Genomic DNA, 27,950 nt, shown 5'->3' with positions numbered 1-27,950 from the left:
TTCATAAACTAGGCCCCAAACATCATACCACACAAAGCCTCTTTTACTTTCAATGCCACACCAAAAACCATATATACTGAGAACTGATAAGCGCTCTTTTCATTTCAAAAGACCAGTTAAGCAAATTCTCCTTCAGCAGTGCAAATATTAGCAGTAGATAAAACCATCCTACTACTGTCAAAGCAGCCGTGAGAGTCTGTCTGTAATCAATGTCCAGGAACCACGCAGAAGACGAACTACTGGAACATGGAGCGACTATGATCCTCAAAGACACTGAGAGGTGTAGAGCCTGTGAGAATGCCAAAATGCTTGGACCTCGAGCATACCCAGTTAATGATTAATAAAGACTTGTGCCAAAATGCCTTTTATCAACACAGTGTTGTGTCATTCTACTGATTATGCAACCAAGACTGCCCTCTGCCCCGGGACTGTCAATGGAATGACCAGCTACTCCAAAACAGAATTAATTAATTTTAAAACACAATGATTTCAATGAGACAGAATACAATGAAGTGGCTGAAATGGCAAAAGATTGGATGTCTTTGCTTCAAGGTTAAAAAAGCAAATTAAAAAAGTTTTCTTTAACAAGTAAATAAATCATCATCTTTTGCCCACCCTTATGCCAATCCAAGTCATTCCACTCACATCAAATATCAAAATGAGTAACAGTATTATTAATATATGCTATCTTCACTCACAAGAACCAATCAGGTTTGTTCTTGTGTGTCAACCATGCACAGTTGAATATAAGTCCAAAATAAATCTGTTCATTACATACAACATTCATGTCTCTTTACAGTTGGACAAAACCATTGGATTATTTTTATAATGTCTATGAATTTATTGCCACTTGAAATTTTGGGTTGAGTCAACATTCAATGTATGGACAAGAATTATGAGAGAATGTTTGTCATTTGTTACAACAACATTGTTTTAACAACATGAGGGAGAGTAAATGATTATAAAATGTTAATATTTGGGTGAACTGTACCTTTAAGGCATTATAATACATTGATAATGTTTTATACTGTACCATGAAACACGCCTATTCTTTTAAATATATTCCATGATTTATTAAATATCTATGATACACCATAAGATGAATTAATTCATAATATGAATTAATAACATTTACAAATACTTGATTATTTATGAAAATGTAATATTCAGGTTAAAGATTTATCAAGATTTACCAACAGTTCATCGAAATATAAGTCATTTTTAGTAGTTATGCCCAAGAAAGGCATGTTTGTAGGAAAACTCTGGCACCTGCTGTGATAGTGCTCTTATGTGTTGTACTAAGTGTGGAAGAACACACCTCCGGTGCTGACAGGAACAGGACATTTTGAAAGTGTGGTTTTGTACCGAGCTCAGTGGCTGCTCAGATCGCACACCTTGTCCAACAAAGAGCCCTTTAGGCATGAGCCAGCTTCCCTGGGAGAGCAGGAAACTCTCAGCTTCTCAGCTGGCAGCTCCAAACACAGCCTTCATTGCGACTGGGTTACTAATGGATCGACTTTGTCCTCCTTTTGAGATGACTTAGCTTTCACTGCATTGATAGGTTTTCACTCTGTAATTTGCTCCTCCAACTATTTTTACAGTATATTCATGTGTGCACAGTATGCAAATATTCTGTATATATGGGGTATTCAGATGACATTTGCCACAAACAGTGAACACAATAAACCAAATATGCTCAGAAATAAGAAATTTATAAAATAAGATAGCATTCTATGTATATATATATATATATTTTTTTTTTTTTTGTGAAAAGAACAGGAATCAAACACATCATAGGTGAATAAGGTGTCAACATATTTTTAGATTTAATTTAAAAACTATTTTTTTAAACATTTCCTTGAAAAGGACATGTCATAAATAGTGCTTTAAGTTTTATTGTTAACTCTAGAAGCAGCTAAATATATAGCTGAAGGCAAAAGTTTACATACACCTTGCAGAATCTGCAAATTTTTTAATTATTTTACCAAAATAAAAGGGACCATTTAAACTGCATGTTATTGTTTATTTTTAGTACTGACCTAAATAAGATATTCTGCAAGGTATTTGTAAACTTTTGATTACACCCGTATTCAGCCAACACAAACTTGTTGCTGCTGTAGATGTATAATTCTGAATTTGCTCTAATATGTAGTATTGTTGTATAGACGCTGTGTGTTACACTGTGATAGCGTAACTACTTTGTTTGGCCTTGATATGATATCTGCTTCGTCATTCCTGGAGCTGATCTGTGCTGGTCACTGAGGAAATATATCAGCTTTGCACTGTGGATCACCAGATCAGCTTTCACCAAGGACAAAAGCAGCGTCCAGCCCAGGGTCATCACATGTTGTTGCTGCAAGACCAAGGATATGCTCCTTCGTAGAATCTGCCTACCCAACTGTTCTCAAGCCTCCTGCCTCTGCTCACTCAAGCTTGCTGTGGTTCACTCTAGGCCTCTGGGCTCTGCTCACTCAAGCCGGCCGCGGCTCACTCTAGGCCTCCGGCATCTGCTCACTCAAGGTCACAGTGTGTGACGCTGTTTAGTTGAGAAAGCAAACTACTTAGTTTTTGCCTTCCAAAAGAAAACACGTTTATATAACGTTTATAAGGGGTTTGATGTTTTTGTCTCGCCGCTCGGGCCGGACAAGGCTTCACAATATGTTAAGAGGTGTAACATTTCCATTCCAAGCTTGAGGCATTCGGCCAATCACAACACGCTGGATAGCTGGCCAATCACAGTACACCTCAGAGATGAGCCTTGTGAAAATACTTGTTTCAGTTGTATTTTTTAACAAAGATTAATAACTTCTGTAGCAAATGTAGCTATTGTGAATGTTAATGCATTAACTAAGGTTAAATAATGAGGTCTTATTGTAAAGTTATACCTATTGGTCTTTATAGTTCTTTTGCACTTTAATCTGTGTAAAACGTTTTTTATGTATTTTTCTGTATTGCTTTATTGTATTTAAATGTTTAGTTATTTTTGTTATTAAGGTTGTTAAACCTGTTATATTGTTTTATGACCAATGTTTTGAAAGTAAATGTAAATACAGTGATAATACCATATACCATGATAAAAGCATCAGCAATTAACGCAACATGAAAATTGGATACCAGCATATCCCTAGTTGCATGGAACGAAAAAGTTGCAACTTGCACAAAACAAAAATGAAAAACTTAAAATCCTGTGCTTATCAGAGACACAGGAGGCTGCTACACACACTACGGTCAAATTTAATTTTATTAATAAAAGTCATGGAGCAGGGTTCATGACCAGTTTATGTCCTCCTGAACGTTTATATGTGTGAACAGTGCGATCTCTGATGTCACAAACCAAAATAATAGACATTATTTTCTCAGGCCACATGTAAAATCATATTAATTATTATTACAATTATTAAAATTAATATGAATGGTTGATAGTTGATTACAATAACAAACAGTTCAGCTTATTCCCCTCATTATTAATAGCTTCACCTGTGGTATAAATAAAGGTAATAGTCTTATATTAAGAAATACTTAATTAACATTGTCATTAATTATCCCTTTTACAGTATTATTCATTAGTCAAAAATCAACAAGATTTTTATTAATTTTTTCACCATGTTTCCAGTTCTCCGCCTCAGGTCCAAAAGAATTGTTAAGAATGTACAAACTGAAAACACTAAATATTTTTGTAATCTCTTTTCATTAGTTATTTCCAAAAGGGAAATGCTGACATGGATGTTTTTGTTTGACTTTATTATAATTATTTTGTGCTGTATTATTGGTTACTGTGCTATTTCTGCTTCAAAAGGCAGCAATAAATAATACGTTAATATCTAAAGAGTTTCCATGTGACTTTATAAATTAATAATTTTGTGAAATTAATAAAAACATAATAATCTTCATAATCGTAAAATCGTAAGTATTTCTCAAATAATAATCATACCAACAAAACACTGATACAATAGTCTTTAACCTGACTTTTATTTTGATGAGTTGACGTACCTTTACAGGTCTGTGTATGTGATATGACGCTAGTTTTACTCAAATCAAACGGTCAAATGCTCATGAAGTGATTGTCAGAGCAGCTCTGGAGATGTTGTTCATGTGTTAACGTCTTATTTAGAGAGACGACATATGCTGAAATCACCGGGAGCATCACGCGTGCTTCAGTGTCTGTAATAAAGGAAGACGTGCTTCTGCCCCATTCATTAACACAGACACACAGAACATGCAGGATTCATATTTAAATAGACTGTTCCGGCTTAATATTTACAGATATTAGTCCATGTCGCGATTTGATGTAAGTGCAATGACCTATTTTGGATAAATTCATTCAAAAATTGGCAAATTCCATGCCATTCCGCGTTAAACTGTAAATCCCGTTTTTATGATTGGATTCTGCGATTCCCTCCACGTTTTCTGCATCGCGGAAATCATAGGGCCCTAGTTGTGGTATGGCAGCTCTATCTTGCAATAGAGCATCACAGTCCCGCCCACAGCCGAGAGAGCTTTGGTGCCGGAAGTAAATTTCCCATTTATTTCTCCCATTAACTTCGGAGTTTTAGAGCATGTGTGAGGATAACCAGCTACAGCTGAACTCATAAGCATGTCATGATTGCACTGATAAGTCTACCGTGCAAAAACGCAACACAGGTTTTTTTTTATTTATTTTTTTATTAATGATCTTCAGTCTTCACGGACCTTCGTGGGGTTTAACCAGATGGTTACACGAGCTCCACCAATCAGATGCATCACTGTGGGATTGTGGGATTGTGGGATTGTTCAGGATTGAGGGTAATGAAGTACTTAGCCAAGACATCGCGAATAAAAGGCATCTATCTCAAAACAAGGTTAGTGCCCCTTGAACCTTTGGCGTTTAAATGAGCATATACTATCGTTTAGTACAGCCGTAGCTGGTTTTAAGTCTACCATGTATGGTTAAGTATTTATGGCTTATACCCCAACTGTCAATGCAGAAATTGTATTGAATTTTTACTTCAGGCACCGGATGTGGGCGGGACTGTGGTGCTCTATGGACAAACGCCACGACGTTCTCTTTACTTTTGCCCGCGCTCTCAAATCAAAACACTGCTGACTCCTTGCATAATGCGATTTCAGACTCGGCGCTTGTGTCTCCTTCCGCTTTGTGGGTGACGCAAACGTGTCAACTTTCATTACGAAAGAACCTGGCGTGAGATTTAAAATAAATTAAAAGAGGCTTAAATAAATTTAACCGAGTTACTCAAATTATTTGCAGAATCGTTTCAGCCCTATTGTAAACGGTCACTGGGTCTGTCAGACATGAGAAATCTTTTGCAGTAATGGGACCGAAAATATTTAAGACCCATCAAGTCTGAATTTAAGACATTTTAAGACTTTAAAAGGGGATTTTATTACACTGAAAAAAGTTTAAAATGGTTTAATTCATCCAATTGAAAAAAAAATTGAGTAATGATTCACATCTACAGCTTGAGCTAGGGCAAGTTATTTATTTTTCATTGGCTCAAATTAAAAAAAAATATAGATTTAAATCATGACCCTATTTTATTTGTATTTATTTTTTAATTGGATGAATGATTTATTTATTTTTTTCAATGTAGTAAAACTTTATTTAAACTTTTGAATGACCCGCGGCAACCCTGTTTATAAACCAACTTTAAATTAAAGAACTTTACACTTTCCACTTGCAGCAGAATGCAAACAATAGTCAGAGAGCACAGACTAAAATTAACTTTAGTTATCTACTGAGATTACACAATGAAGTTTATAACACATTTAGAAATTACAGACAAATTGCTGCAGTTAAGATCATGCTTAATTATTTGCGAGCATGTTTCTTTGTCTTTACTTATCCTTTTTCAACACAATATTGGAGCACCAGCCTGATTACCAGGATAGTTATAGTGAGCGTCTACATGAGTCCCACCTCACCGCCCTACCTGTACACTTCACTCTCTGCTCCAGGTAACATACTCATCTGCAGGAAAAACAACATACAGCTTTCACTAGCAATTTAATCTAATGAAACTTTGCAAAAAAAAAATAAAAAAAATAGTCAAAAAAAAAAGTAAATGAATGAATAAATGAATGAATAAGGTTGCAACTAATTCTCTTGTTTATCGATTAAACTTGGATTTTTTATTATTTATCTATCTATCTATATATATATATATATATATATATATATATATATATATATATATATATATATATATATATAAAATTCCAATATGTTAAATTATAAACAAATGTAAAGAAATATATGTATTTAATTTCTACACCAATGTATTGCACAACTTGCTTTGTGCACTTTTTTTTCACTGTGGTTCATTCTGTAACATCCCTTTTTTCCAAATCTGTTTTTTTTTTCTTCCCCAAAGATTTCATTGTTCAGTCAATGCAGCCTTAACTAAAACATAATAGTGCTTTCAGGGGTCTCAAACAATTTGGTTGGCTAAATAAATAATTCAACATATCGTCTCAGTATAGCCGCGTTTCCATCGCAGGAACTTTACCCAGGAACTAGGGACTTTGGGCTGGTACTCAGTGTGTTTCCACCGCAGAACCAGGAACTAAATAAAGTTCTGGGTAAAGAAATGTCCCTCAGAAAGTCCTTGCTGCCAAAGTAGTACTTTTTCAAAGTTCCAGAGCTTTCGGGGGTGGGACTTGGGCGCTAAACATGCTGATTGGTTGAGTTCACACAGCATAGTGATTTCAGCCACCATTTAGTCGGATCATTTTCAAAATATTACTGTTATTGTGTCATGAAATGCAATTTTACAAGTATTTCAGGCAAGAAAGTAGTTGATTAAAACTCAAATCTGTGGTTTATTTATAAAGACAGTGCGTGCCTAATTAAAAATGTGTTTCGCCGATTTCGGAGACGTGAGCTCCACGGGATCAGCTGGAGCTCAGAGCTCATGTATCCACCGAGAGCAGCCTCACCCCGCTAGACCTTCTGTGTGCCGCTGGTTCTGATGTCTCTTTAGTGGTTAAACATAAAATGTCATTCATTTTGGGTAAATCTAACAGGTAATCTTTGGTCTGTATTCAATTTATCTATATGTTAAAATGAAAATAAAAAAGGCAATTGATATAATATCTTGTTTCATTGTAATGGCTGTATATATACGCATTTCACTGAACTAAGTACATTTCTGCAGCTGTTATTTATGTTCAAATGAAAAGGAAAGGAGGCAGTGGTATCTGATATCCTATTTCGTTTCATTGCAAATATACAGTGAGGAAAATTGCAGTAGCCAAGACAAGCTGACTGATGTTATCAAGTACGCTGCTGTTTACAGATTTATCGGTCTGGGGGTTTGCGTCGTCGCAGACATCACACTCCCGAGTCGAATGCGCAAAGTCCGAACTACCGAGATGCAAGTGCAAAATCAGCATACTTTTTTTTGTTGAGAAACGCACGTAGACCTACGTCACCAGTCTATTTGCCTAATCTTCCTGGTACTTTAGACTGCGGTGGAAACACAAAAAGCAACAGGTCTGGGGGGAAAAGTTCCTGGGAAAAAAAGTTTCTGGTACAAATGTTCCGGGTAATTTCGGTGGAAACGTGGCATATGTAACCCTTGTTTCTTGAAGGAGGGAACAGAGATTTCATGTCGGTGATGGCCGACGAATTGGGATATCGCCAGACATACCAATCTACTTTGAGTGTAAACTAAATGAGCCCATGCATATTGGCATGCCATTATTGGATCCACCTGCCGCTGATCACAGTGTGAGTGTAAAAGGGAGCAGGTGCACCGCATTCATTCAAGCTTTCCCTGAGGAGCCGAGTCAGTGACCCGGCAGCTCAGTGGTGGTACAGCAACTGTGGCGACAGGACGTGGGACAACCAATATAAGTAAACCAACCGGGTTACTTATATCAGCACTAGTCCATAATTTGATAATACCTAGAATAACAAAATCAACTGTGGGCAGCAGATCCCTTTCCTATTTAGTTCCCAAACTCTGGAATAACCTACTTAACATTGTTCAGGAGGCAGACACACTCTGTCAGTTTAAATCTAGAATAAAGACCCATCTCTTTAACCTGGCTTACACATAAAACACGAATACATGTCTAATATTCAAATCCTTTAACCTGTTAACCCCATTTTGGGACTCACAGCTGAAAATGACCTACCTAACTTAAAATTGCAACAGTTCCTGAGTTCAGTGTGCTACACAGACAATTTCGGTGTCTTTGAAAAGAAGACCTTTTGGGCTTTACTGTCCATCATCCAGAGTTGATAATGCTCAAAATGATAAAAAGTTATAGAGACTGAATTGCATTGAAAAAAAAATTGTACCATATTTATTTCATATAAAAACACGTGAAATCAGCTCGCAACCCACAGCCCTACAAATTTCTGCTAGCGAGGTAACACAAGTCAATGCTCAGGATGATGCAACAGTGAGCATGCAGTCTGCGCAGGCAGGGCACACCTTGTGCTTCGTAGGCTAAGGTGATGGCATCAACTATCAAGTGGGCCACCCTCTGCTTGGAGACAACTTTCCCCTTCTGCTGTCCACCGTAACAGGCAAAGAGCTGTTTTGAGTTCCTAAAGCTCTGAGTTCTAGCCACACACTGTCTCTGTGTGCATACAGCACTGAGCAAAACAAGGGCTGGGTCTGCCTCATCCAGTGGCAGTGCTTGCAGGTTCACCGCCTGGTCCCTGAAGGGAGTTCTAGGAATCTTGGGCAGGTAGCGGGACCGGGGGCTCAGTGCTGCAGTGGAACGGAGGCAGAGGAAGATTCCATACGAACCTGACATTCTTGACAGCCCAAGAAAGCATAGCCATCATCTCTGGGTCTGGCTGGAATAATGCAGCTGGGTCGTCATCCCCGGAGAGAGTGAACTCACACTCTTATGCAGCGATTGACATCTGGTCTCGAGGGGGCAAACTGATGGAAAAGGCCAGCTCCCTCCACATTGTAGAGGGGCCAGCATGGATGTGGAGTGCTTGAGGGGTGAGGAACTCCCTTTGGGGAAGCCCTCATCATGATACTAAAAGCACCCAGCACCGGATGCAGTGCAGCCCCAGTGGAACGCGACACAGGCTGAGGGACTCTGCCAAGTTTGACATAGCGGAGTCTTTTATGCAACTACAAGATGGTCATGTCTCCACAAGAAGAACATGGACCATCCACAAAAAGTTCCTTAGTGTGCTTAAGGCCTAGAAATGTGAGACAGTGATTGTGACCATCCTGAGGCATCAGGTAATGACTGCACCCAGAAACGCACAGGTAATAAGACATCTTTAAAAAGATCCCCCTTGTTGCTCTTTTAGAGAAATGCTTTTTTTGTGCTGAAGAATGCAGGTGAGCTGGCCACCACACACTCCTGGTGTGGCTGTCTGCACGAAGATGATTGTGTTCTTGCCATGCCGTAACACCTGCACTCGCTGGCTCTTTGCTTTGCAACACTGCAGTAGAGAGCAGTAGTGATGCACTACTGTTTCGACTCCTCAACAAAATGATGAATGAATGCGGTGCACCTGCTGCCTCTTATACTCCCAATAGTATATAATAGGATGCTATATTCACTTGCTAAGGTGCACTGGCTCATTTAGTTCACACTTGAAGTGGATTGGTCTCTCTGGTGAGATCCCAATTCGTCAGTCATCACCGACTTGACGTCAAGAGTGACCTACTGAAAGGGAACAAATGTTACACAAGAAAGAAGGAAGTGTTCTGATGCTGTTTCTGTCCACTCAGAGCTGACATTTTATGAAAACAGAAGTATATAAATAATATTGTTCGGTTTCCTAAGTATCTCTAGAAGCTCTAAAAGTGAAATGGGTAAAACAAAGGCTGTTTTTGTCTATAGTAGGGGGCATTATGTTGAGTAGACTGTAGTCTGCTGAAGGTTAAATGAGTTTCAGCACAGGTCGTTGCATATGGATCCAATCCAGAAAGGAAACACTCATCAAATGATAAAATACAGTACCATGGTCTGTTTGTAAATATTTACAGTGAATTTTGAGCTTTTTAAATTGTTTTAGCCTACAGCTAAAGTATATATATATGTTAGCACTATAAAACTGTTATTGTTGTAATTACTGCCCACAGAAATGTTTAGTGTGAACAGGATGGGTTCATTTTTAACAGATTTTTAACAGAGTTATGACAATTTTAAGAAGGGTGTAATTTTGTGTTAAATGTGTGTTAAAATGTTTGTATTTGCTATTTAGAAGTTTTTTAAATGTCTTTTGCGTTCATTTGTGGACAGTCAAGGGGCATTTTTTATTATATTATACGTGCAGTAGACTAAAAAAGCTTATTGCCATGTATTTTGCAAAAAGACATTAACATCCTTTCTGACACTTAAGATTTCTTTGGCTTTCTAGCTAACATTAGCTTGCTCTTTTCATTACTTGGCAGTACAAAAAAACAATGTGCCTTTATTTCCACTCTTGCAGCTTAGAATGGAAGTTGAATGGCACTTATTAATGTGACAAGGCAGATAAACGAGAGAGGTTTTCACGTCATTCAATTAAAAACTTTTCTTTCAATTAAATTCAATTTACCATTATTTTTATTTATTTTTTATTATTTTTTTTGCTAAAAATATTGATAAATATAAATATTTTTTTAATTAAGAGCTAGACATTTGTTTTGATTAATGTAAAATAACAAGGTTAGATTAACCCATATTATTAAGTTTATGTCCTGACCACTCCCCACGCTGGTGCTCAGAGTGTGTTAACAACAGCTGGTGCTCCGAGTGCGTTAACAACACCATTTTGTTACCGTGATTGTGTGTAAATTCAACGAGCAGTGGACAAGAAAGTGGAAACATTGTTAGTTCTGTAGTAGTAGTCACAAAAATATTAAAAAGTTATAGACACTGAAGTGCCTTGATTTTTTTTTACCACACTTAAATATTTTTTTTATTTGATATAAAAATACATGAAATGAGTCCTGGAGCAATCTAGAAAAGTAATGGGTTGAAAGCCACATGTCTCATGAGTTTCTATTTTAAATCTGAATAAGATATCATGAAAAATGAGACTCCTGCAAATATTTTTCTGAGACTATGTCTAGACCCCCCACCCCCCAAATATAAGAAAATATATTTCCCAATAGTATTGAAGGCTTCTACAAACTATTTAGTCAGTAAACATACCACTGCATATTTATTTTTTTCAATTATAAATGACTAGACAGAAACTTAGACATCATATAAATGATTTATTTGAGCACTATAAAAATAAGAAAAATAAGAATAATAAGAAAAATGAAAAAAGATTTAACTTTGCCAATTACAGAAAATCCTGAGATTGCTAGAAATGCAGCATTTACAATGAATTACAATGCAAATAAGTGCTGATGGGCTGATGGCCACTTATACAGATTGCAATAACACAAAATAAATAATCCACTCTCTCTATTCATATAGACTCGTTCACTTTGATAGCTGTGATCATACAGTAATAGCGAGCTGATTTGGGCTGATTTGCACTCAAACAGATAGTAATCATGCAGACACATTCTATAAAATAAAACAAACAAAGACAAAGGCGATCGCTATAAGTTCCGCCTCCATCAGCTGACATGTGCGTCAGAGCGCATCACGAGGGAGTGCCAAAATTCAAATATACTATATTTTTCCAATCTTTCATTCATTATTTTTCCGGTGGATCGTCTCATTCTGTTTTTGACACTGTACGCTGCAAAACCATGCAGTTTTTTTACTACCAAGATGCAGTTTCTGAGCGTGAGTTATTCCATAACGGACGCAAACAGTCCTGTCGCTGAAGAACCGAAACATAAACAAAGGAATTATGATCCATTTTACAACGTTATTGCTTCGTTGGACTAAACGTGCTTCATGAGATGTCGTTCAGTGGACCCTTACCTTTCTAACTAAACCGGGATTTACAGCTGTGGATGTGTTTATGGCTCGTTATTATGACAGATCTGGTATGTACAGCGTTTCTAATGTTCATGTTTTTATGTGTACTGCTTACACAAATGTAGCAAATACAGTCTTTATACGCTTTCCATTGAAAAACAGCGATCTGTTGTCGATGCTTGAGGCTTAGATCTTTATAATGATACATAGTTTGTCAAGATTGAATTTGTCCCGTTTCATTTATTCTATTCATAAACACTGACACGTGCAAGTTGAGTGGCTTTCAGGACGAGGGCATCGGGGTGCTGGCTAAGAGCTTAAACTTTTTTCTTTTCTTTTTTTTTATAAATAAATGGGATTTGCTATTAAAATGTAAAGATGGAAGAAATATTGTGTGATTAATTTCTTTAAAAAAATAAAGTTGTATAAATGTTTTAAAATGTAGTAGCAGTATCACATACATTCTACAGATACTGGTCCATACAGATATTTGATTTGATTAATTTATGCTAACTTTGACAAATTCCTTGACTGTCCATATTAAAATGTAAGTTTCGTTTTCATGACTGAATTTTTAGATTCCGTCTGCATTTTCAGCTTCACGGAAATCATACCACTGTAGAACCGGGTTGACCGGATATTCGATTTTTTTTGTACCGACTTGGTACCGAAGTACCGGGTCTTTTGACAACACTTATATATATATACACACACACACACACACACACACACACACACACACACACACACACACCTTGCTAGTACCAGGTTGGACCCCCTTTTGCATTCAGAACTGCCTTAATTCTTCATGTCATAGATTCAACAAGGTGTTGGAAACATTCCTTAAAGATTTTGGTTCATATTGACATGATAGCATCACGCAGTTGCTGCAGATTTGTTTATTTAATAAATGGACCAAACTTTAAGGGATGATACTCATCTTTATGGAGAAGCGATCGGCACAAAATAATCATGGAGTCAAAATTGACAGTGCTCATTTCCCACGGTTACAAGCAATGTCGTTAAGAAGGATGCTTTTGGGAAACACACAGGGCTCGCAAAATTTCAAAATCCCTGGTAGCCTTTCGGGCAGGCATTTTTCAGGTTTGGGAAGCCCGAAATGAATTTAATTAGCCAGAAAAAAAAAAAGACTTCAGTTGAACTTTACTGTGGACAAATCAGCATGACCAGCAAAAACTAGTAGCATATGTTTATTTAACATAACGATTCAATAAACTTATGTTGCAATAAAATTCACAATACAGATTACACCATTACAATTTATTTATATATTTTTTTTTTACAAAATAAGATTGAAGACAAATTGTAAGTAAATGTGTGTCCTTTTATTATTTCTTAATTAAATGTCATTTTTATTATTGATTAATCAAATAAAAACTTATACAACTAAAATAAATCTCTTTTAACAAAAAGCTCTGTCTGTGCTCTATTTTAAATCAGAGGAAACCATTTGAATTGCTATCCAAAAAAGATGCTACATACATGAGTGTGCGATGCAGATCTTGCACGCCAACATTCATTGGCTTGTTCTTTAGCGAGATCCCAATTCGTCAGTCACCGACGTAACGTCTCTGTTACATAGGTAAACAAGATGTTTTTCTAAACACAACTATGAGCATGAGATTTTTTCAACATCAGCTTTTTTTTCGTAATTGTCATAACAACAATATCCTAAACAAGACCACACTAAAACTTTAAAATGAGTGAACTATGAAAACCATGTTCCTGGGGGGAAAAAAAGCTTAATTGTTAGAAAATGTAATTAAACATTTACGCAAACAAAACTGCCGTTCTGCCTCAAATGACAGTTCCCTGTGTGTTAATCTTGACATTGAACACTAAACAAATACACCACAAAGCAGTATTATTCTGGATTTAAAAATAAATAAATAATCAGAAAATAAATAAATACAAAATAAAAAGTACAAGGAAGTTCGATAAGATTATATTAAAGAATTAGATTAGTGATTTAGCAAAAATTTTCTGACAAATATTCGATGGATGAATGAGTGTTAAATAAGTGGATGTATGTGTAAGTGGGACATGAGATCTGACCTGAGCTCATGCTCTAGTGAACTGAACAGTACAGCAAACAATAGCACCTTTATCAGTCCAAATTAATCCTTCTGTTGTTTGGGCTATTCTGTTTTAGCCCAAAGCAAACAGTGGGATTCAACCTGAAGGATCCAGAGTGTTTGCTGTTCTCTTTTACAACAGGCCTTTGAGTGTAGATCTATTTCAGTCATTATTTCCGGAGATGATCTGTGACTAAAGAGGTGACTATTAGCTTTCAAAAGGAATGGAAAGCAAAAGCAATGGCATTCGTATAGCGTGAGGCTTCATACTTAACACAAATGGTTGCTTATGAATTAAGTTTCAGTTTGCTTGAAATACATTTCAATTTATGTCTGTCAGTATGACAGCTTTACAAATGATTGAAAGTTATGTTAGATTTAAATCTCTCAGTCATGGCCCATATATTTATACTTTATCTCACCATCTGCCCCTGGAGTTTTGTTGTGCATTGCTCCATTGAGGAAACGAGTTCCCTCACCCTCAGTAGATCAGCAGGGCGTAACAACAGGCACATGCCTCTGGGGAGTCATGGTGTTCACATAGCAACCTATTTTTATACCCAAGAAGAGAGAGCAAAGAGCCCATAGCCAAGCAGCTGCAAATGTATGATTGAAGCTTCACGCAAAGAGTGTATGACCAAGACGATTGGTTAATCTAGAGGGACATTCAACTCCTTACCAGCATTTGTTTGCCGTTGCTAAGCATGAAGTCTGCTGGCACTGCATCTGCCCTTGATCTCTGGTTACAGGGCCATTAAACTGGCAGAAAGCCCCACCCTTATACTGCTGAGGGTGAAGCTTCCCTGTCTTTTGAGGAGCTATAAACAGCTCACAGAAATGCTACCATTCTGACGACACTAACACTTGCAAAATCTGTCCTGTTGAGATAGTAGGTGCTACCACATAGACATTTAAGTTGACATGGAATGAAAATTTACTCTATTTTCTGAATTCGTGTTCATTCAAATTTGTAAAAAAAAAAAAAAAAAAAATCACTAAACTTTTCAACATATCAACATCACAAAACTTTTCACTTTTTTTGAATCAAAATGTCCAGAAAAATAAATAAATCTGTCAACGACTTGCTGAAAACCAGTTATGTATTGGACCCAGAAATAATCTTTCTCTCTCTCTCTACTGTATATAAAGTAAATATTATATATTATTATGTAAAGTATAATATTATACACTGTAATATAATATAATATTGTATTGTATTGTAATTATTATAATCCAAACTGTCTGAAATGCAGCATTAGGTTAAAGGGGCGGTTCAGAGTTGTTCACAGTCTTAAAGAGATGGATTCTCATGCTAAACATGGCCAAAGTTTATATAATTAATAATTTAGAAGAATAACTGAGAATAACGATTGTGGATCTAATGACGCAGACAAGAGTGGAACTCCTTATATGAGCATTTCTCTCAGAAAAGCGTGCCTGCGCACACGTTGACCAAAGAAGGGTGAGACCGCACACATCAATGCACTTTAAAATCATCGGCAGCACTGCATAGGATTTGTTCAACAATGCCTCCAAATAAGTGTGTTGTTTTGGATGTGAGGGAAAGTTTACCGTTTTCAGCGTTACATGAAAAGTGGATGCAGTTTGTTTTTCAGGGCAGCGATGGAGTGTAGCAAGTGCGTTTGTGTGTTCTGGTCATTTGAGTGATGAATATTTTAGAAACAAGCTCCAAGTCGACGCTGGATTTGCACATCGTTTGCTATTAAAACATGGATTATATACATTAAGTACATTAAACATTAAATACACAATGATGGTAATCAACAGAACAAGGGAAGTATGAAACTAATAAGAAACTATGGCAACAAAAACTACAAACTCAGGCAAAGACTGGCAAGAAAAAATAAATAAATAGGATGGTAATAGTTTCTCAGGGGGATGTAAGTGATTTTCACCATTTATAGGGGGTAGTCGGTGATTTAATTGCCATGTTAATTTAACAGAATGTTTTTCTCTCACCACCCCCTTAAAAATCCCCTGCTATAATACCTACAGTTTTTTGACAAACACCAAGGTCATGTGGTAATTTAATTGCTATTCGAAACCACATGTATGAGTTCACAAGAAGAAATCGATTCAAAATTCAGTGCTTAACCTTTTTGAAACCCTTGAAACCTTTTTGAAAACTCCTGAACACTGTAAGGTACATTAACTGTTGTACTTTGGTGTAATTTGCATACATATACTGGAAAGTATTTAAAAGAACAATACTTCATAACTGCTCATAGCAACTGGGAGCATAAAGAGAAGAAAAGCACAGAAAACATTCAAAATGGGTCTTTATTATGGCAGCAGCAGGTAAGCAATGCAGTTTTGTGATATACAGTTTTACATAACTATGTCACGTATACTTATATACAATTATGACGTGTCTTTTTAAACAGGAGATTTAAATAATCAAGTAATAAATAGGATTATATATGATAAAATATGCTTGGAATAATAAGAATACATTTTATATAATAATAAGTATTTTTAATGCATTTTACACAATAATAAGAATAGAATAATAAGAAATAATTTTGTAAATAAAATTAATATTTCCAGCAGACAATTATGTGACAATTACGTTCCCAGGTTCGTAAGATCACAGAACTCACTTCTCCTCTGTGAATAGATCGCCATCTGAAACCCATGAGTTTAATCACTGAGATGATATATAAATTTATTTTTACAGACGCCTCAGTTAAAGCAGTTATGCAGATTGTGGGTGAATCATCTCTTCCTCTTTTCTACTAGTTGTAGTACAAAATAAACATGAATGAATATAAGAAGGTATGTTAAAGAAACAATACAACTTACTAAAATGTGTCATGACTCATGTAATCAACCAATTACCATTTCAATGCAAATAAAAAATATGAGAATAGCTTGTAACCAATGACATGGAAAGCCATTCATTTCAGTTAATTCAAAGCAATAACTCTAGAGAGGAATGTTTTGCTAAATACATGTAATATTACATATGTGATGTCTTATTTAGGGCTGAAACGAGTCCTCGAATAACTCAAGTAACTTGATTACAAAAAAAGATTGAGGCAAATTCCTCTGCCACGAAGCCTCTTTTAAATTATTTTAAATCTCACGTTAGGTTCTTTCGCAATGATTTTTTTAATGTGACACAAAGCGTTTACGTCTCCCACAAAGCAGAAGGAGACACAAGCGCTGCGTCCAAAATCTCATACTGCAAAGAGCAACTGCAAAGAGAACGTCGTGGCGTGTGTCCATTGCAAGATAGAGCTGGCATACCACAACTAGGACCCTATGATTTCCGTGATGCAGAAAATGCGGAATCCAGTCATAAAAACGGAATTTACAGTTTGCAGAATGGCACGGGATTTGCCAAATTTTTAATGAATTAATCAAAAATAGGTCATTGCACTTACATCAAATCATGATATGGACTAATATCTGTAAAAATTAAGCAGGAACAGTCTATTTAAACATGAATCCTGCATCTTCTGCGTGTCTCTGTTAATGAATGGTGCAGAAGCGCGTCTTCCTTTATCACACACACTGAAGCGCGTGTGACGCTCGCAGTGATTTCAGCGTCTGCTGTCTCATTAAATAAGGATGTGAACACATGAACAACATCTCCAGAACTGCTCTGACGGTCACTTCATGAGTATTTGACCGTTTGATTTGAGTAAAGCTAGCGTCATATCACATACACAGAACTGTAAAGGTACGTCAACCCGTCAAAATAAAAGTCCTGTATTTGCCAGAGAAGTATTACTATTGTTCAGTAGAATTTACATAGCCTAGTACTAGGGGTGTGACGGTTAGTATAGAACCGTGAGACCGGCGGTTATAGTTGAACACCGTCATTAGAACTTTATAAACGCCAAAACCGTGTCACTAAAATATTTTTTACAAACATTTTTTATCAAAAATTATTTTCATTTTTTAGATAGGATCATCAGACGCGCAATATATCGGGAGACATGGTTTTTACCACTTAATTAAGTTTTGTAAATCGTCAGACATGATATTTACCACTTCATTAAATTTTGCTTTGTAGAAAACCTTTCTTAAAAACGAATTTCGTTTTGAACAAATTTTATCTTAATTTTAATAGATGTTTCATCAACCAATTGCATGTATTTTAATAAATAAAAAGCAAATATAGCAGACAATGATAACCGTGACATGGAAGCACCAGCGTGCCGCGTTCACTTGCACTGCACTGTGAACTAGAGCGCATCTCATTGTAAATGAAACTCAGAGTAGGCCTACGCCTCATACTCTAGCATTAAATATTTTTGCTGCATCCTTTCCAGAACAGACAATGGCTTTTTTTTTTTTATTGCGGCTCGCATCAGCAAAGCATAGACCGCGATGGCGGGCGGGTGTGGCTTTGAAATTTGTTAACAAAAAACTTTGGCGCGGATGATGAGTTTTGTGACAGATCTCCTTTATAAACGGAGGTCTGAAATCTCTGCCCCTTTACCGATCAGAGCGCGCGCTGAAACGGAGTTAACCCGCTATCTCCAAGATCAACCAATTGACTCTACGGCAGATCCACTAGCATGGTGGCGAGACAATATGAAACAAAATGAAACACGCTATCCGACGGTTATGTTATGAACCGTCACATTTGACTCACGTCATAACCGTCATCACCAATTCTGAAACCGGCACACCCCTACCTAGTACTAAAAATACTTTTTATGGTTTAATCACACAACATTTGTCCATGTTTTATTTCTAATAGTAAATCACCTTTGTTTACCAAAAAGTTAAGTTTGATTAATTTTCAATAATTAAAAGATAAAATACATTAATGTTTTATGTGTTTAATGTTTAATGTGCATCTCAGAAAATGCTTTATTTAAAACCCCAACTGAATGGCACTTAAATGCACTTAATTCATCTGTCAACTTTATTGTCATTGTTCACAGTACAAGTACAGACAGAGAAACAATGGGTAATAATTAAATGTTTATTTTTGATGTATGCATTGAATTCTATGCATTTAAAAAATTAAAATTAAAAAATTCTAAAAAAGGAAACTTAGTTGTTCATGTTAAGAGTCTTATTTTCTCTTGCATAATTAATATTGCACTTTAATTAAGCAAAAACAAATTTTATCCGATTAATCGATGGAATTGTTGGTAGAATACTTGATTACTTAAATATTTGATAGCTACAGCCCTTGTCTTATTTATTGTATTTTTGAATAGATCCATCTATATTTTACATTTCAAGTAAATAAAAATAATAATAAAAAACTAAACAAAAATGCATAAAAAACACTGGATTTGGACTATGTTGCTAATGTTAACATTTAATATAGAAATGATAGGGTTCCTTGTATAGTTTACACAATTTTTTGCCCCTATAATAAAATAGTATTTGGCCATTTTAATTTTGCTTTGTTTGATGTTTGTTTCAAAGCGGATTCCCTCTTGTTTCATACTCTGGAGTAACCTTAAGCATTTACGTATATCTACGTATGATCTATTTAAGTCCACATCACATGTTGAAAGTTATTAAAATAAATTTGTTTATTTAAAATTAGCTAAAATAAATTGATTGCAACCACTTACCTTAAAAAAAAAACGTGTATTTGCGAATGTTCAATTGAATGTGGTATGAGAAACACTGAACTGTGACAGAACTTGCACCATAGATGGCAAACAATGCTTTTGAGAAAAAAAAACAACAACAATTTACATTTTTGAGTTCACTGCCCCTTTAACCTAGCCAATTTAGCACAGCCACACTGCTTAATGCTTATTCAGGCAACATGAGTCTGTTCCTCCCTTTTCTTCTTGCCATATCTCTCACAATCTCTGAAATAACAGTAGCATTTAAAAATGTATTTCTTGAAAATATCAGGCTATTTCACTGGGAAAAAATACATACATAAAAAAAATGCTGAGGTAACAGGGTATTTCACAACATAACAAAAAACTCTTCACTCCCTCAGTCTACTCCACAATGCAATTCTTTCTCGCTCCAAACACCCACAGACGGAAAGAGAGAGCAGGCAGTCTTTAAGTTCCATGGCTGCTGAAACAAACACAGTCTGTTCTCCAGGGAGACAGAAATCCCTGGTCCTCTGGTACAAACACACACTGGGATTCTGGGACCAATTACTCACTTTCTCCAGAGAGAAGAAAACGTTGATGGAAATAAAGAGAGTGAGAGAGAATATGGTGCTAATCTGTCTCCAAAATGGCAAAAATAAGAACAAGCATTTGCATTTAACATTTCTATAACATGATTAGATAGCATTTCACCTGACTCTGTTAAACAGTTAATAGTGAAGTTTAAATATAATGGAAGAAGTCACATCTTCTAGCATGTGATGACTCAAAGTCAATTCCATCTGTATACCCAGATACAAACTTTTTTTTTTTTTTCTATGGCACTTATTTACAGCACACTGACAATACAAATTAGTACTTATTTATCTGGCACAAACACAATCAACTAGAATATCTATTTACAGAATAATGTATACAATTTGCTAAAACATAATAAAACTAAATCACCCTATTTATATAACAATCAAGTACATACTGCTAAACAGCAGTATGGAGAAAAATATATAAAAATACTTAAGTACAAGGATACTTTTGAAGATAGTGCTTGTTGAGTGTACCATAAAAAAGCACATGGCAGTTTGCTTGTGGGACTGAAATGCTACCCTGTAATGTGACAAAAAAAGTAATGCAATATTTTGTCACCAATATTGATTTTAACTGTTGCAAATCAGCAACGCCTGCCTTGAGAGGGTTAACACACAAATGCATCAGCACACGCATGTGTCATTTACAAGAAGCAAGCACATGAGTCGTGATATTCTCCACAATGGAGGCGTCCCCAGGAGGAGGAGAAGAAATGTTTTAAAAAAAGTTAATTTTGTTTTCTTTGGTTGAACCCCTGATGTCACATGGACTATTTTATGGATGTCCTTGCTACTTTTCTGGACACGGGAACATTTAAAGGGATAGTTCACTTTCAAATTAATTTTTTATGTTTTAGCTTACCTCAAGGACATCCAAGATGTAGGTGTCTTTGTTTCCTCAGTAGTTTCCATTTTGATATTTTTAGGTCAAACCGTTCTTGTCTGTGACTCATATAATGGAGGTCTATGGTCACCACCTCAAAGAGCATGCACAGAGGAGTCCAAATTAAACAATTACCCATCGTAAGTACACATTGATGGCCTAAGACACGAAACGAGCGGTTTGTGTAAGAAAACGAACAGTATTTATATAGTTTTTACCTCTTGTACACAACCACGTCCAACTGATCTGATAGCGCGTGTGCAAGACATTTTACTCTGTTTGGTCAAAAAATGGGTTGGAACACTTAACTTTAAACTCTCAAAAAAACACAACATTAATGCATTTAACTTTAAAATGTACTAAAGTTTATTTCAGGGGGCATGCCACCAGACCCCCTTAAAGGGACCAAGATCCACGCCACATAATCTCACAAAATTATGTGAGAAAAAAAGAAACTGATTAGATTAGGGTCTTGTAAGCAGATGGTCTTGTTCCAAATGAATGAGTCAGTTCCCGAGCTGTCTTTTCTTTCTTTGTCTTAAACCATCTTCTAATCCAATGCCTTCATGGATTTAGCCAGAGCTTTATTCACTCTCTCACTTGTCTGCTATGCGTCACAGGATGATCCGTCCACCTATGCTCTAATTAGAGTCTGAGAATTAGAGGAGTATGTAGTTGGCTCACAATGTCTTCAGCATCACTAAGAATAATGTACTCTGTCTATCAAAGGCATAGTGTGAGTAGCTCGTAATTGCACCTCAGAGAAGCTGAGTTTTAGCTTCTGACTTAAGATGCTTCTTGGTCCTTATCTTTATCTCCTTATGCTGTCAAATAAAGGCAAACTAGGAAAATACACATGGAAAATACCTATATAAACATATATGTTTCAATATAGGTTTTGATATAGGTTTTTAATATATGTGACATACATAAAATTGACATATATTTACACATATATGTACACATATGTGCATACATATACCTATATAGGTACATATATGCACGTATATATGCACCTATATATTTACCTATAATAGTAAAATTAAAATCCATACCTGCTAGGCAACATAAATAAAAGTCCAAAATATAGAAATGTACGTTATGTATTTAAAAGAACAATCAAATAGTACAAGAACAATAATAAGACAAAAAAAAAAAAAAAAAAAAATCTTTCTTATTCTTTGAAGGTCTGTCATGAAGCGCCTCATCATCCTCCTCCTCCGCCGCCTCCTCCTCCTTATCATTCCTGCACTATCCAATGACGTTTTATAGGGTGTCCGAGATTTTTATTTTTTTCCTCTTTTTTTTTCGGCACACAAATTTTTTAGCGGATAGGCGTTTTCGTCCACACGGATCTGGCGTTTTGGAAGAGTGAAACAGATGTTTTGAAACCGGGTCCCAGAGTGGATATATTTGAAAACGCCGCCTTTGCGTTTCATCTCGACGGCGAATCCGTACATTTTCTGAAAATATGGCGTCATCAGCCCATGTCTCGCCCCTAGTCAAACACCACTACATCAGGTAACAGCAACAAAAACATGAACAATCACTGAACGCTAACATTAAAGGGGGGGTGAAATGCTATTTCATGCATACTGAGTTTTTTACACTGTTAAAGAGTTGGATTCCCATGCTAAACATGGACAAAGTTTAAAAAATTAAGTTGTACGTTTGAAGGAGTATTTTTGTTTCAAAAATACCTCTTCCGGTTTGTCACAAGTTTCGGAAAGTTTTATTTTGAGTATGGCTCTGTGTGACGTTAGATGGAACGGAATTTCCTTATATGGGTCCTAAGGGCACTTCTGCCGGAAGAGCGCGCGCTCCCGTAGAGTAGAGCAGAGACATTCACTGATCAAAGCGAGAGACCGAAATATCACAAAAGAAGTGTGTTTTTGGTTGCCAGGGCAAGACAACCCTGCACAGATTACCAAAAAAAAACAGCATTAAGGGACCAGTGGATGGAGTTTATTTTTACAGAGCATCAACGGAGTTGTGCAAGTGTTTTGTTCCCTGCATTTCGAAGATGCTTGTTTTACAAACAAGGCCCAGTTTGAAGTCGGATTTGCACATTGTTTATTTCTTAAGGATAATGCAGTCCCAACGAAAAAGGGTCACGATCGTGTGTTGGAACAGCAGGCGGTGTGTAAAACTGCTTAAAATATCTCTGTGTTGTTAACTTAGCTATCGGCGCGTAAGCACATCATGTAAACAACATGCGATGTTGTCATCAAACTGCACTTTCCACACGTACAGCTTAAAAAAATAAAATAAAATAAAAAGACGACATTAAGCAAATATATACAATTTCAGTACATACCACATAGAGACGTCGTTGCTGATGCTGCTCTTGTTAAATTTCAGCCTCTGGATCTGATTCTGGATCATAAATATACGCTGAATCTGACTGTTAGCCATGGTTTGTTTTGGATGATGTTTTTTTCCTCACGGTAATGTCACAGCTTCCAAACGCTCTCAACGCAAAAGCCTACTCGCGCTCGTGATTCTTTAGCTCCGCCCACATGTCACGCCTCCAGCCACTCGTGTTTTTCCGGGAAAAATTGGTACAGACTGTCTTTCTCTTATGAATATAATAAAACTAAAGACTTTTTGGAGTTATGAAGGATGCAATACTACTCTATAGGTACTCAAGATTAACAGGATATTGAGTGAAAACGAGCATTTCACCCCCCCTTTACCACGGATTAATAAATGTATTGTTCCATGTTCGCTTGTGTACCACGCGCAGCAAATCCATGTCTTCTTCTCCGTTTTAAGCGTATCTCTGTGGCAGAATTACAGCGCCACATGCTGGTCTGGCATGTATACTACATCGGTTTCGTGTGCAAGCGGATATTTCTTGAGACGAGGGAAAAAAAGATCGGGGTTCTGTCTCCGTTTGGACGGGGCAGAAGAAGTAACGGGTACTTACAGTTATGGATAGAAATGCAGCGGAGTAAAGAGTACAATATTTGCCTCTCAAATGTAGTTGAGTAAAGTCATGAGTACTCCCCAAAAATGATACTCGAGTAAAGTACAGATCCCTCAAAATTGTACTTAAGTACTGTACTCAAGTAAATGTACTCCGTTACTGTCCGGCTCTGTATATCATGTTAATATATTGCCATAGTTAAATTCCATAACATGCCAATTACATGTGATACCAAATATGCAGCATATATATTATCATATATGTGCATATATGCAGCATATATGTGCATATACACTGCATATAAGTTTCATATATGCCCATATATCCACATATAGGTCCTTTCCATGTGGGAAATGCCGGAAAACATAACATCAGAAAATAAATATTTCACTCTGTCAACTATATGGGGTCCCTTTACATGCTGCTTGGCATCCTGTTCAAGTATGAAGGTCTCGGAGTTTAATATAATTTCCACTAATATTGGTGAGTTTTAAGGAGTGGGCTACACAATAATTACTTCACGTTCCTGTCCAAAAAAAATGCAAATTATGCACATGTTAATTAAAATTTTTGTCTTCTGTTTCGTCTGTCACACAGGTAATGATTCTCCTCTTGTCTCTGCTGGTAAAGCACATAAATAAATATCTAGTTTTATATATAAATTTTTTTTTTATCTCATGTAAGTGATATGACATACAATCAAGTATTGTGACCCATACTCAGAATTCATACTCTGAATTTAACCCATCCAGCAGTGGGCAGCCATTTATGCTGTGGCGCCCAGGGAGCAGCTCGGGGTTCAGTGCCTTGCTCAAGGGCACCTAAATTGCGGTATTGCCGGCCCAAGACTCAAACCCACAACCTTAGGGTTAGGAGTCATACTCTTTAACCACTAGGCCACAACGATGTAAGTGTATGGTATTAAGATTCAAATTTAATTAACAAACATACAAAACAAGAAGTGAGAAATTCAGAAATTTGTGGCCACCAAAATGTGGTCTGATCATGTTTTTGTTTTTTTGTGCAAATGAATGGAATGCATGTAAATATAGTAAAATGTGTTAAGAAGAGCTTTATTTATTTTTTTTTATTTTTTTTTATTTTTTATTATTAGCTGAAATGAATCAAACTAGACTAAATACTTAAAGGGGTTATTGGATGCCCATTTTCCACAAGTTGATATAATTATTTTGGGTCTTAAAGAAAAGTCTTTTACATAGTTTGGTTAAAATCTCTAAATTTCTCAAATTTCTTTACCCTGTTAAAAAACAGCTCTGTCTACAGCATGCTGTTTTATTGCATTCCGCTTTATATTTGCATTAACTTCAACAGCTCAGATGTCAGGAGTGGTGTTGCACGGTGCACAGTTACTTCAAAAGTATCGCGATTCTTGGAAATTAAAAACGTCACGATTTGTAAATTTATTAGTATCGATACTTCAAAGAATGATTGCGTTCCAGATTTGTAAGAGACGTATTTCATGTTGGTGTGTGCAACGCACGCTTCCAGTGCCTCCCTATATGGACGTCTGTGTTTTTTCTCCTCACGCAAGCAGCAAAAAAGCACTACAACGGCATGGCTGCATTAGTGGCTTTACTAAACTGATTTGGCTTTACTAAAATGTGTGCATAATTGCATTAAATAGTTTAAATAAGTTGTTCAGATGAACAAACCATGAGGTTTTCTTGCATAATTAACATTTTAATTTTTTGGTCAGACAGTTATATCACATTATTCGGGACTAAACGTGGAGTTATGTTCAGTATGCTAAATATGAAAACGAGCATATCTGAACAGCACCTATAACTGTGCTTTTTATCTGCTGATTGCTGATTGAGATTTACATGCTTGGCTCACTGACCCTGTATACTAATCATTTAGTTCATAAACGAGATGTACTGTATCAGCTCATTCAACTCATTCATGAATGAGAAGATCTCTCGATCTCGTTCAGAGAAGGGCGTATGGGTTCACTACATTCAACAAATCACATGCTCCATCACATCTTGAGTAACTCTTTGACAGGATGAAACAGTTCACAGAGCTGTTCACGAGCTGTGCATGTGCTGCTGCTAATAGCGCCGTGTTCGCGCACTGCTGTGGAGGGAGGAACTTCAGTGAACTAGAAATATGAGTCAGTGGATTACATGAACGAGAACGATTCGTTCACTTAAAAGATTTATTCACGGACAAACCATCACTAGTGCAATTTCATATAGCCTATATTAAATATTTGGAATATATATTTTGTTATTTTATTAGGTTTTTTATAAGGTTAGAATACGAAGGTCTAAGTAGCAATGTACCTTCCATGATGGCCCCCATGCGCAACAGGAACATTGTTTAATATAATCGCCGTTCATATTTTTATTCAAAGTTCAGAATCAAGATAAATGTATTACTCTTTTGTTTCTTATGATAACTGAGATAATGCTTCTAAATTTATTCTTCCTTTACCTTGAATGTCATTGCTCTAATTAATTTTTTATATTTTGATTATTTCAAATTTTGATCAAATTTTTTATATATCTGCTGTATGTTCATTTATTAGTGTGTTATATGATTAGAATGTTGTCCCGGTTTTAAAATAAAGCACAGCAATGATATTCAATTCTTGACTAGGTATCGGTATCGAAACAATAATTTTGGTACCGTGACGACACTAGTCAGGAGTAAATGACGACTGCTATGTTCATTATTACATCCAACAACAGATCACCTCAATCGCTTAGAAGACACATTCTTGTCTACATCTGCTCTGGTGGTTAAATAATAGTGGACTGATGACAGCTCACTCAGTGAGGGTCTAAGGTAAGACTCTAATCCAGTCTGTGCTGAAACGCCACTGTCAATCAAACTATCATGGGAGGGGCCTGTCTTTGTGATGTTACAAAGACAAGCATCTGAGAGCAGCTTGATTTATAGAAAGGGGAAATCATTTAATGAGATTTTATCATTATACGGTGGTTGTGTACACACACTGCTAACACACATTTCAGTTCAAACAACTTGTAAAAGTGCATGTCATATGCGATGACCCCTTTAATTAATATTTGTTTACAACAAGCAGGAGATGTGTAAACCTTTGTGAATGAAACACGTTCCAATTCAGCAGAAATTGTCATTGTTTTCAGCCTAGATCTACTGTACATGCACAGGTTCCATTTGGGCCTGTTTACAGGTTATACAAGAGTAGATGTTTGACGTATATTGTATGTATGAATATATATTATCCAGAGGCAGCTTTGAAAATAGATTTTTTTTAATGTAATTCTTTTAAACAGCAGTCTTCAAGCCTCATCACACTCTCAGCTGATATTACTCATCCTGCCCAACAAAAACAGGAGTACTCCTACATCTGAAGCAGAAGAGAGCTGCAAGTATTAGGGAAAGCAGGTGTCTGTGAAAACTGCAGAAAAACAGCATTTTTGCTGAGTCTGGGAGAGAAATAGCTCCAATGGGATTAGAGGATGGGTGGTAAGTAGACATGTGCCGGTATTCAGTAATGCGATGTATCACAGTAATGAATATGCACAATATTGTTATCATGGGCACTTCTAAATACAGCAAATAATTATACATTACAAATTAATTCAGAATTTGGGATGTATTTTAAGAATACTTTTCCCATCAACTGGTCAAAATGCACAACACCGCTGTATGCTGCTTGAAAGAGTGTGTGCTCTGATGTAAACAAATACCCATGAGAAGCACACGGGGGAACACGTGAGAGACGCGCTGAATGAAAGCACATTCACTCTCTGACAGCAGATGGCGCTTAACTGCAGAAAATACAGCCGTTACCCTTTAAACCCCATAAACAAAGCAGCTGCACTACTTTCTAAAATTTATTTAAATAAATTTAAATAGCCATTCAGGTTTGTGGATTTGCCATGGTGTTCATCACGGTGCCAAATACTTAAATATTTAGACTTAATAGGCTATTTATTTTAAAACTTTTTTGTCATTTTAATTTGGACTACAACATGTCCTAGATATTGTTTGAAAGTGTTTTGATTGTTTATTGTCCATTCA

The 27,950-nt window shown here is 36.3% G+C and overlaps 1 protein-coding gene across 5 annotated transcripts in view; it reads right to left on the bottom strand.

Moving 5' to 3' along the window:
* LOC127974547 (protein cordon-bleu-like) overlaps positions 1-27,950 on the bottom strand; it is a 58,473-nt gene that overhangs the window by 19,148 nt on the left and 11,375 nt on the right. Inside the window, exon 1 of one of the 5 annotated variants that reach the window (XM_052577903.1) lies at positions 173-329. The exons of the other annotated variants lie outside the window; for them this stretch is intronic. The gene's annotated coding sequence lies outside the window, so the exon portion shown is untranslated. Of the gene's footprint in view, positions 1-172; positions 330-27,950 lie in introns of those variants that run through there. 5 annotated transcript variants of the gene reach the window in all.

The sequence above is a fragment of the Carassius gibelio genome, chromosome B16, assembly GCF_023724105.1.
Source record: "Carassius gibelio isolate Cgi1373 ecotype wild population from Czech Republic chromosome B16, carGib1.2-hapl.c, whole genome shotgun sequence".
In the NCBI taxonomy this organism is placed as follows: Eukaryota; Metazoa; Chordata; class Actinopteri; order Cypriniformes; family Cyprinidae; genus Carassius; species Carassius gibelio.
The sequence above is the reverse complement of the archived record's forward strand: the minus strand, read 5'-3'. Positions and strand labels throughout refer to the sequence as shown.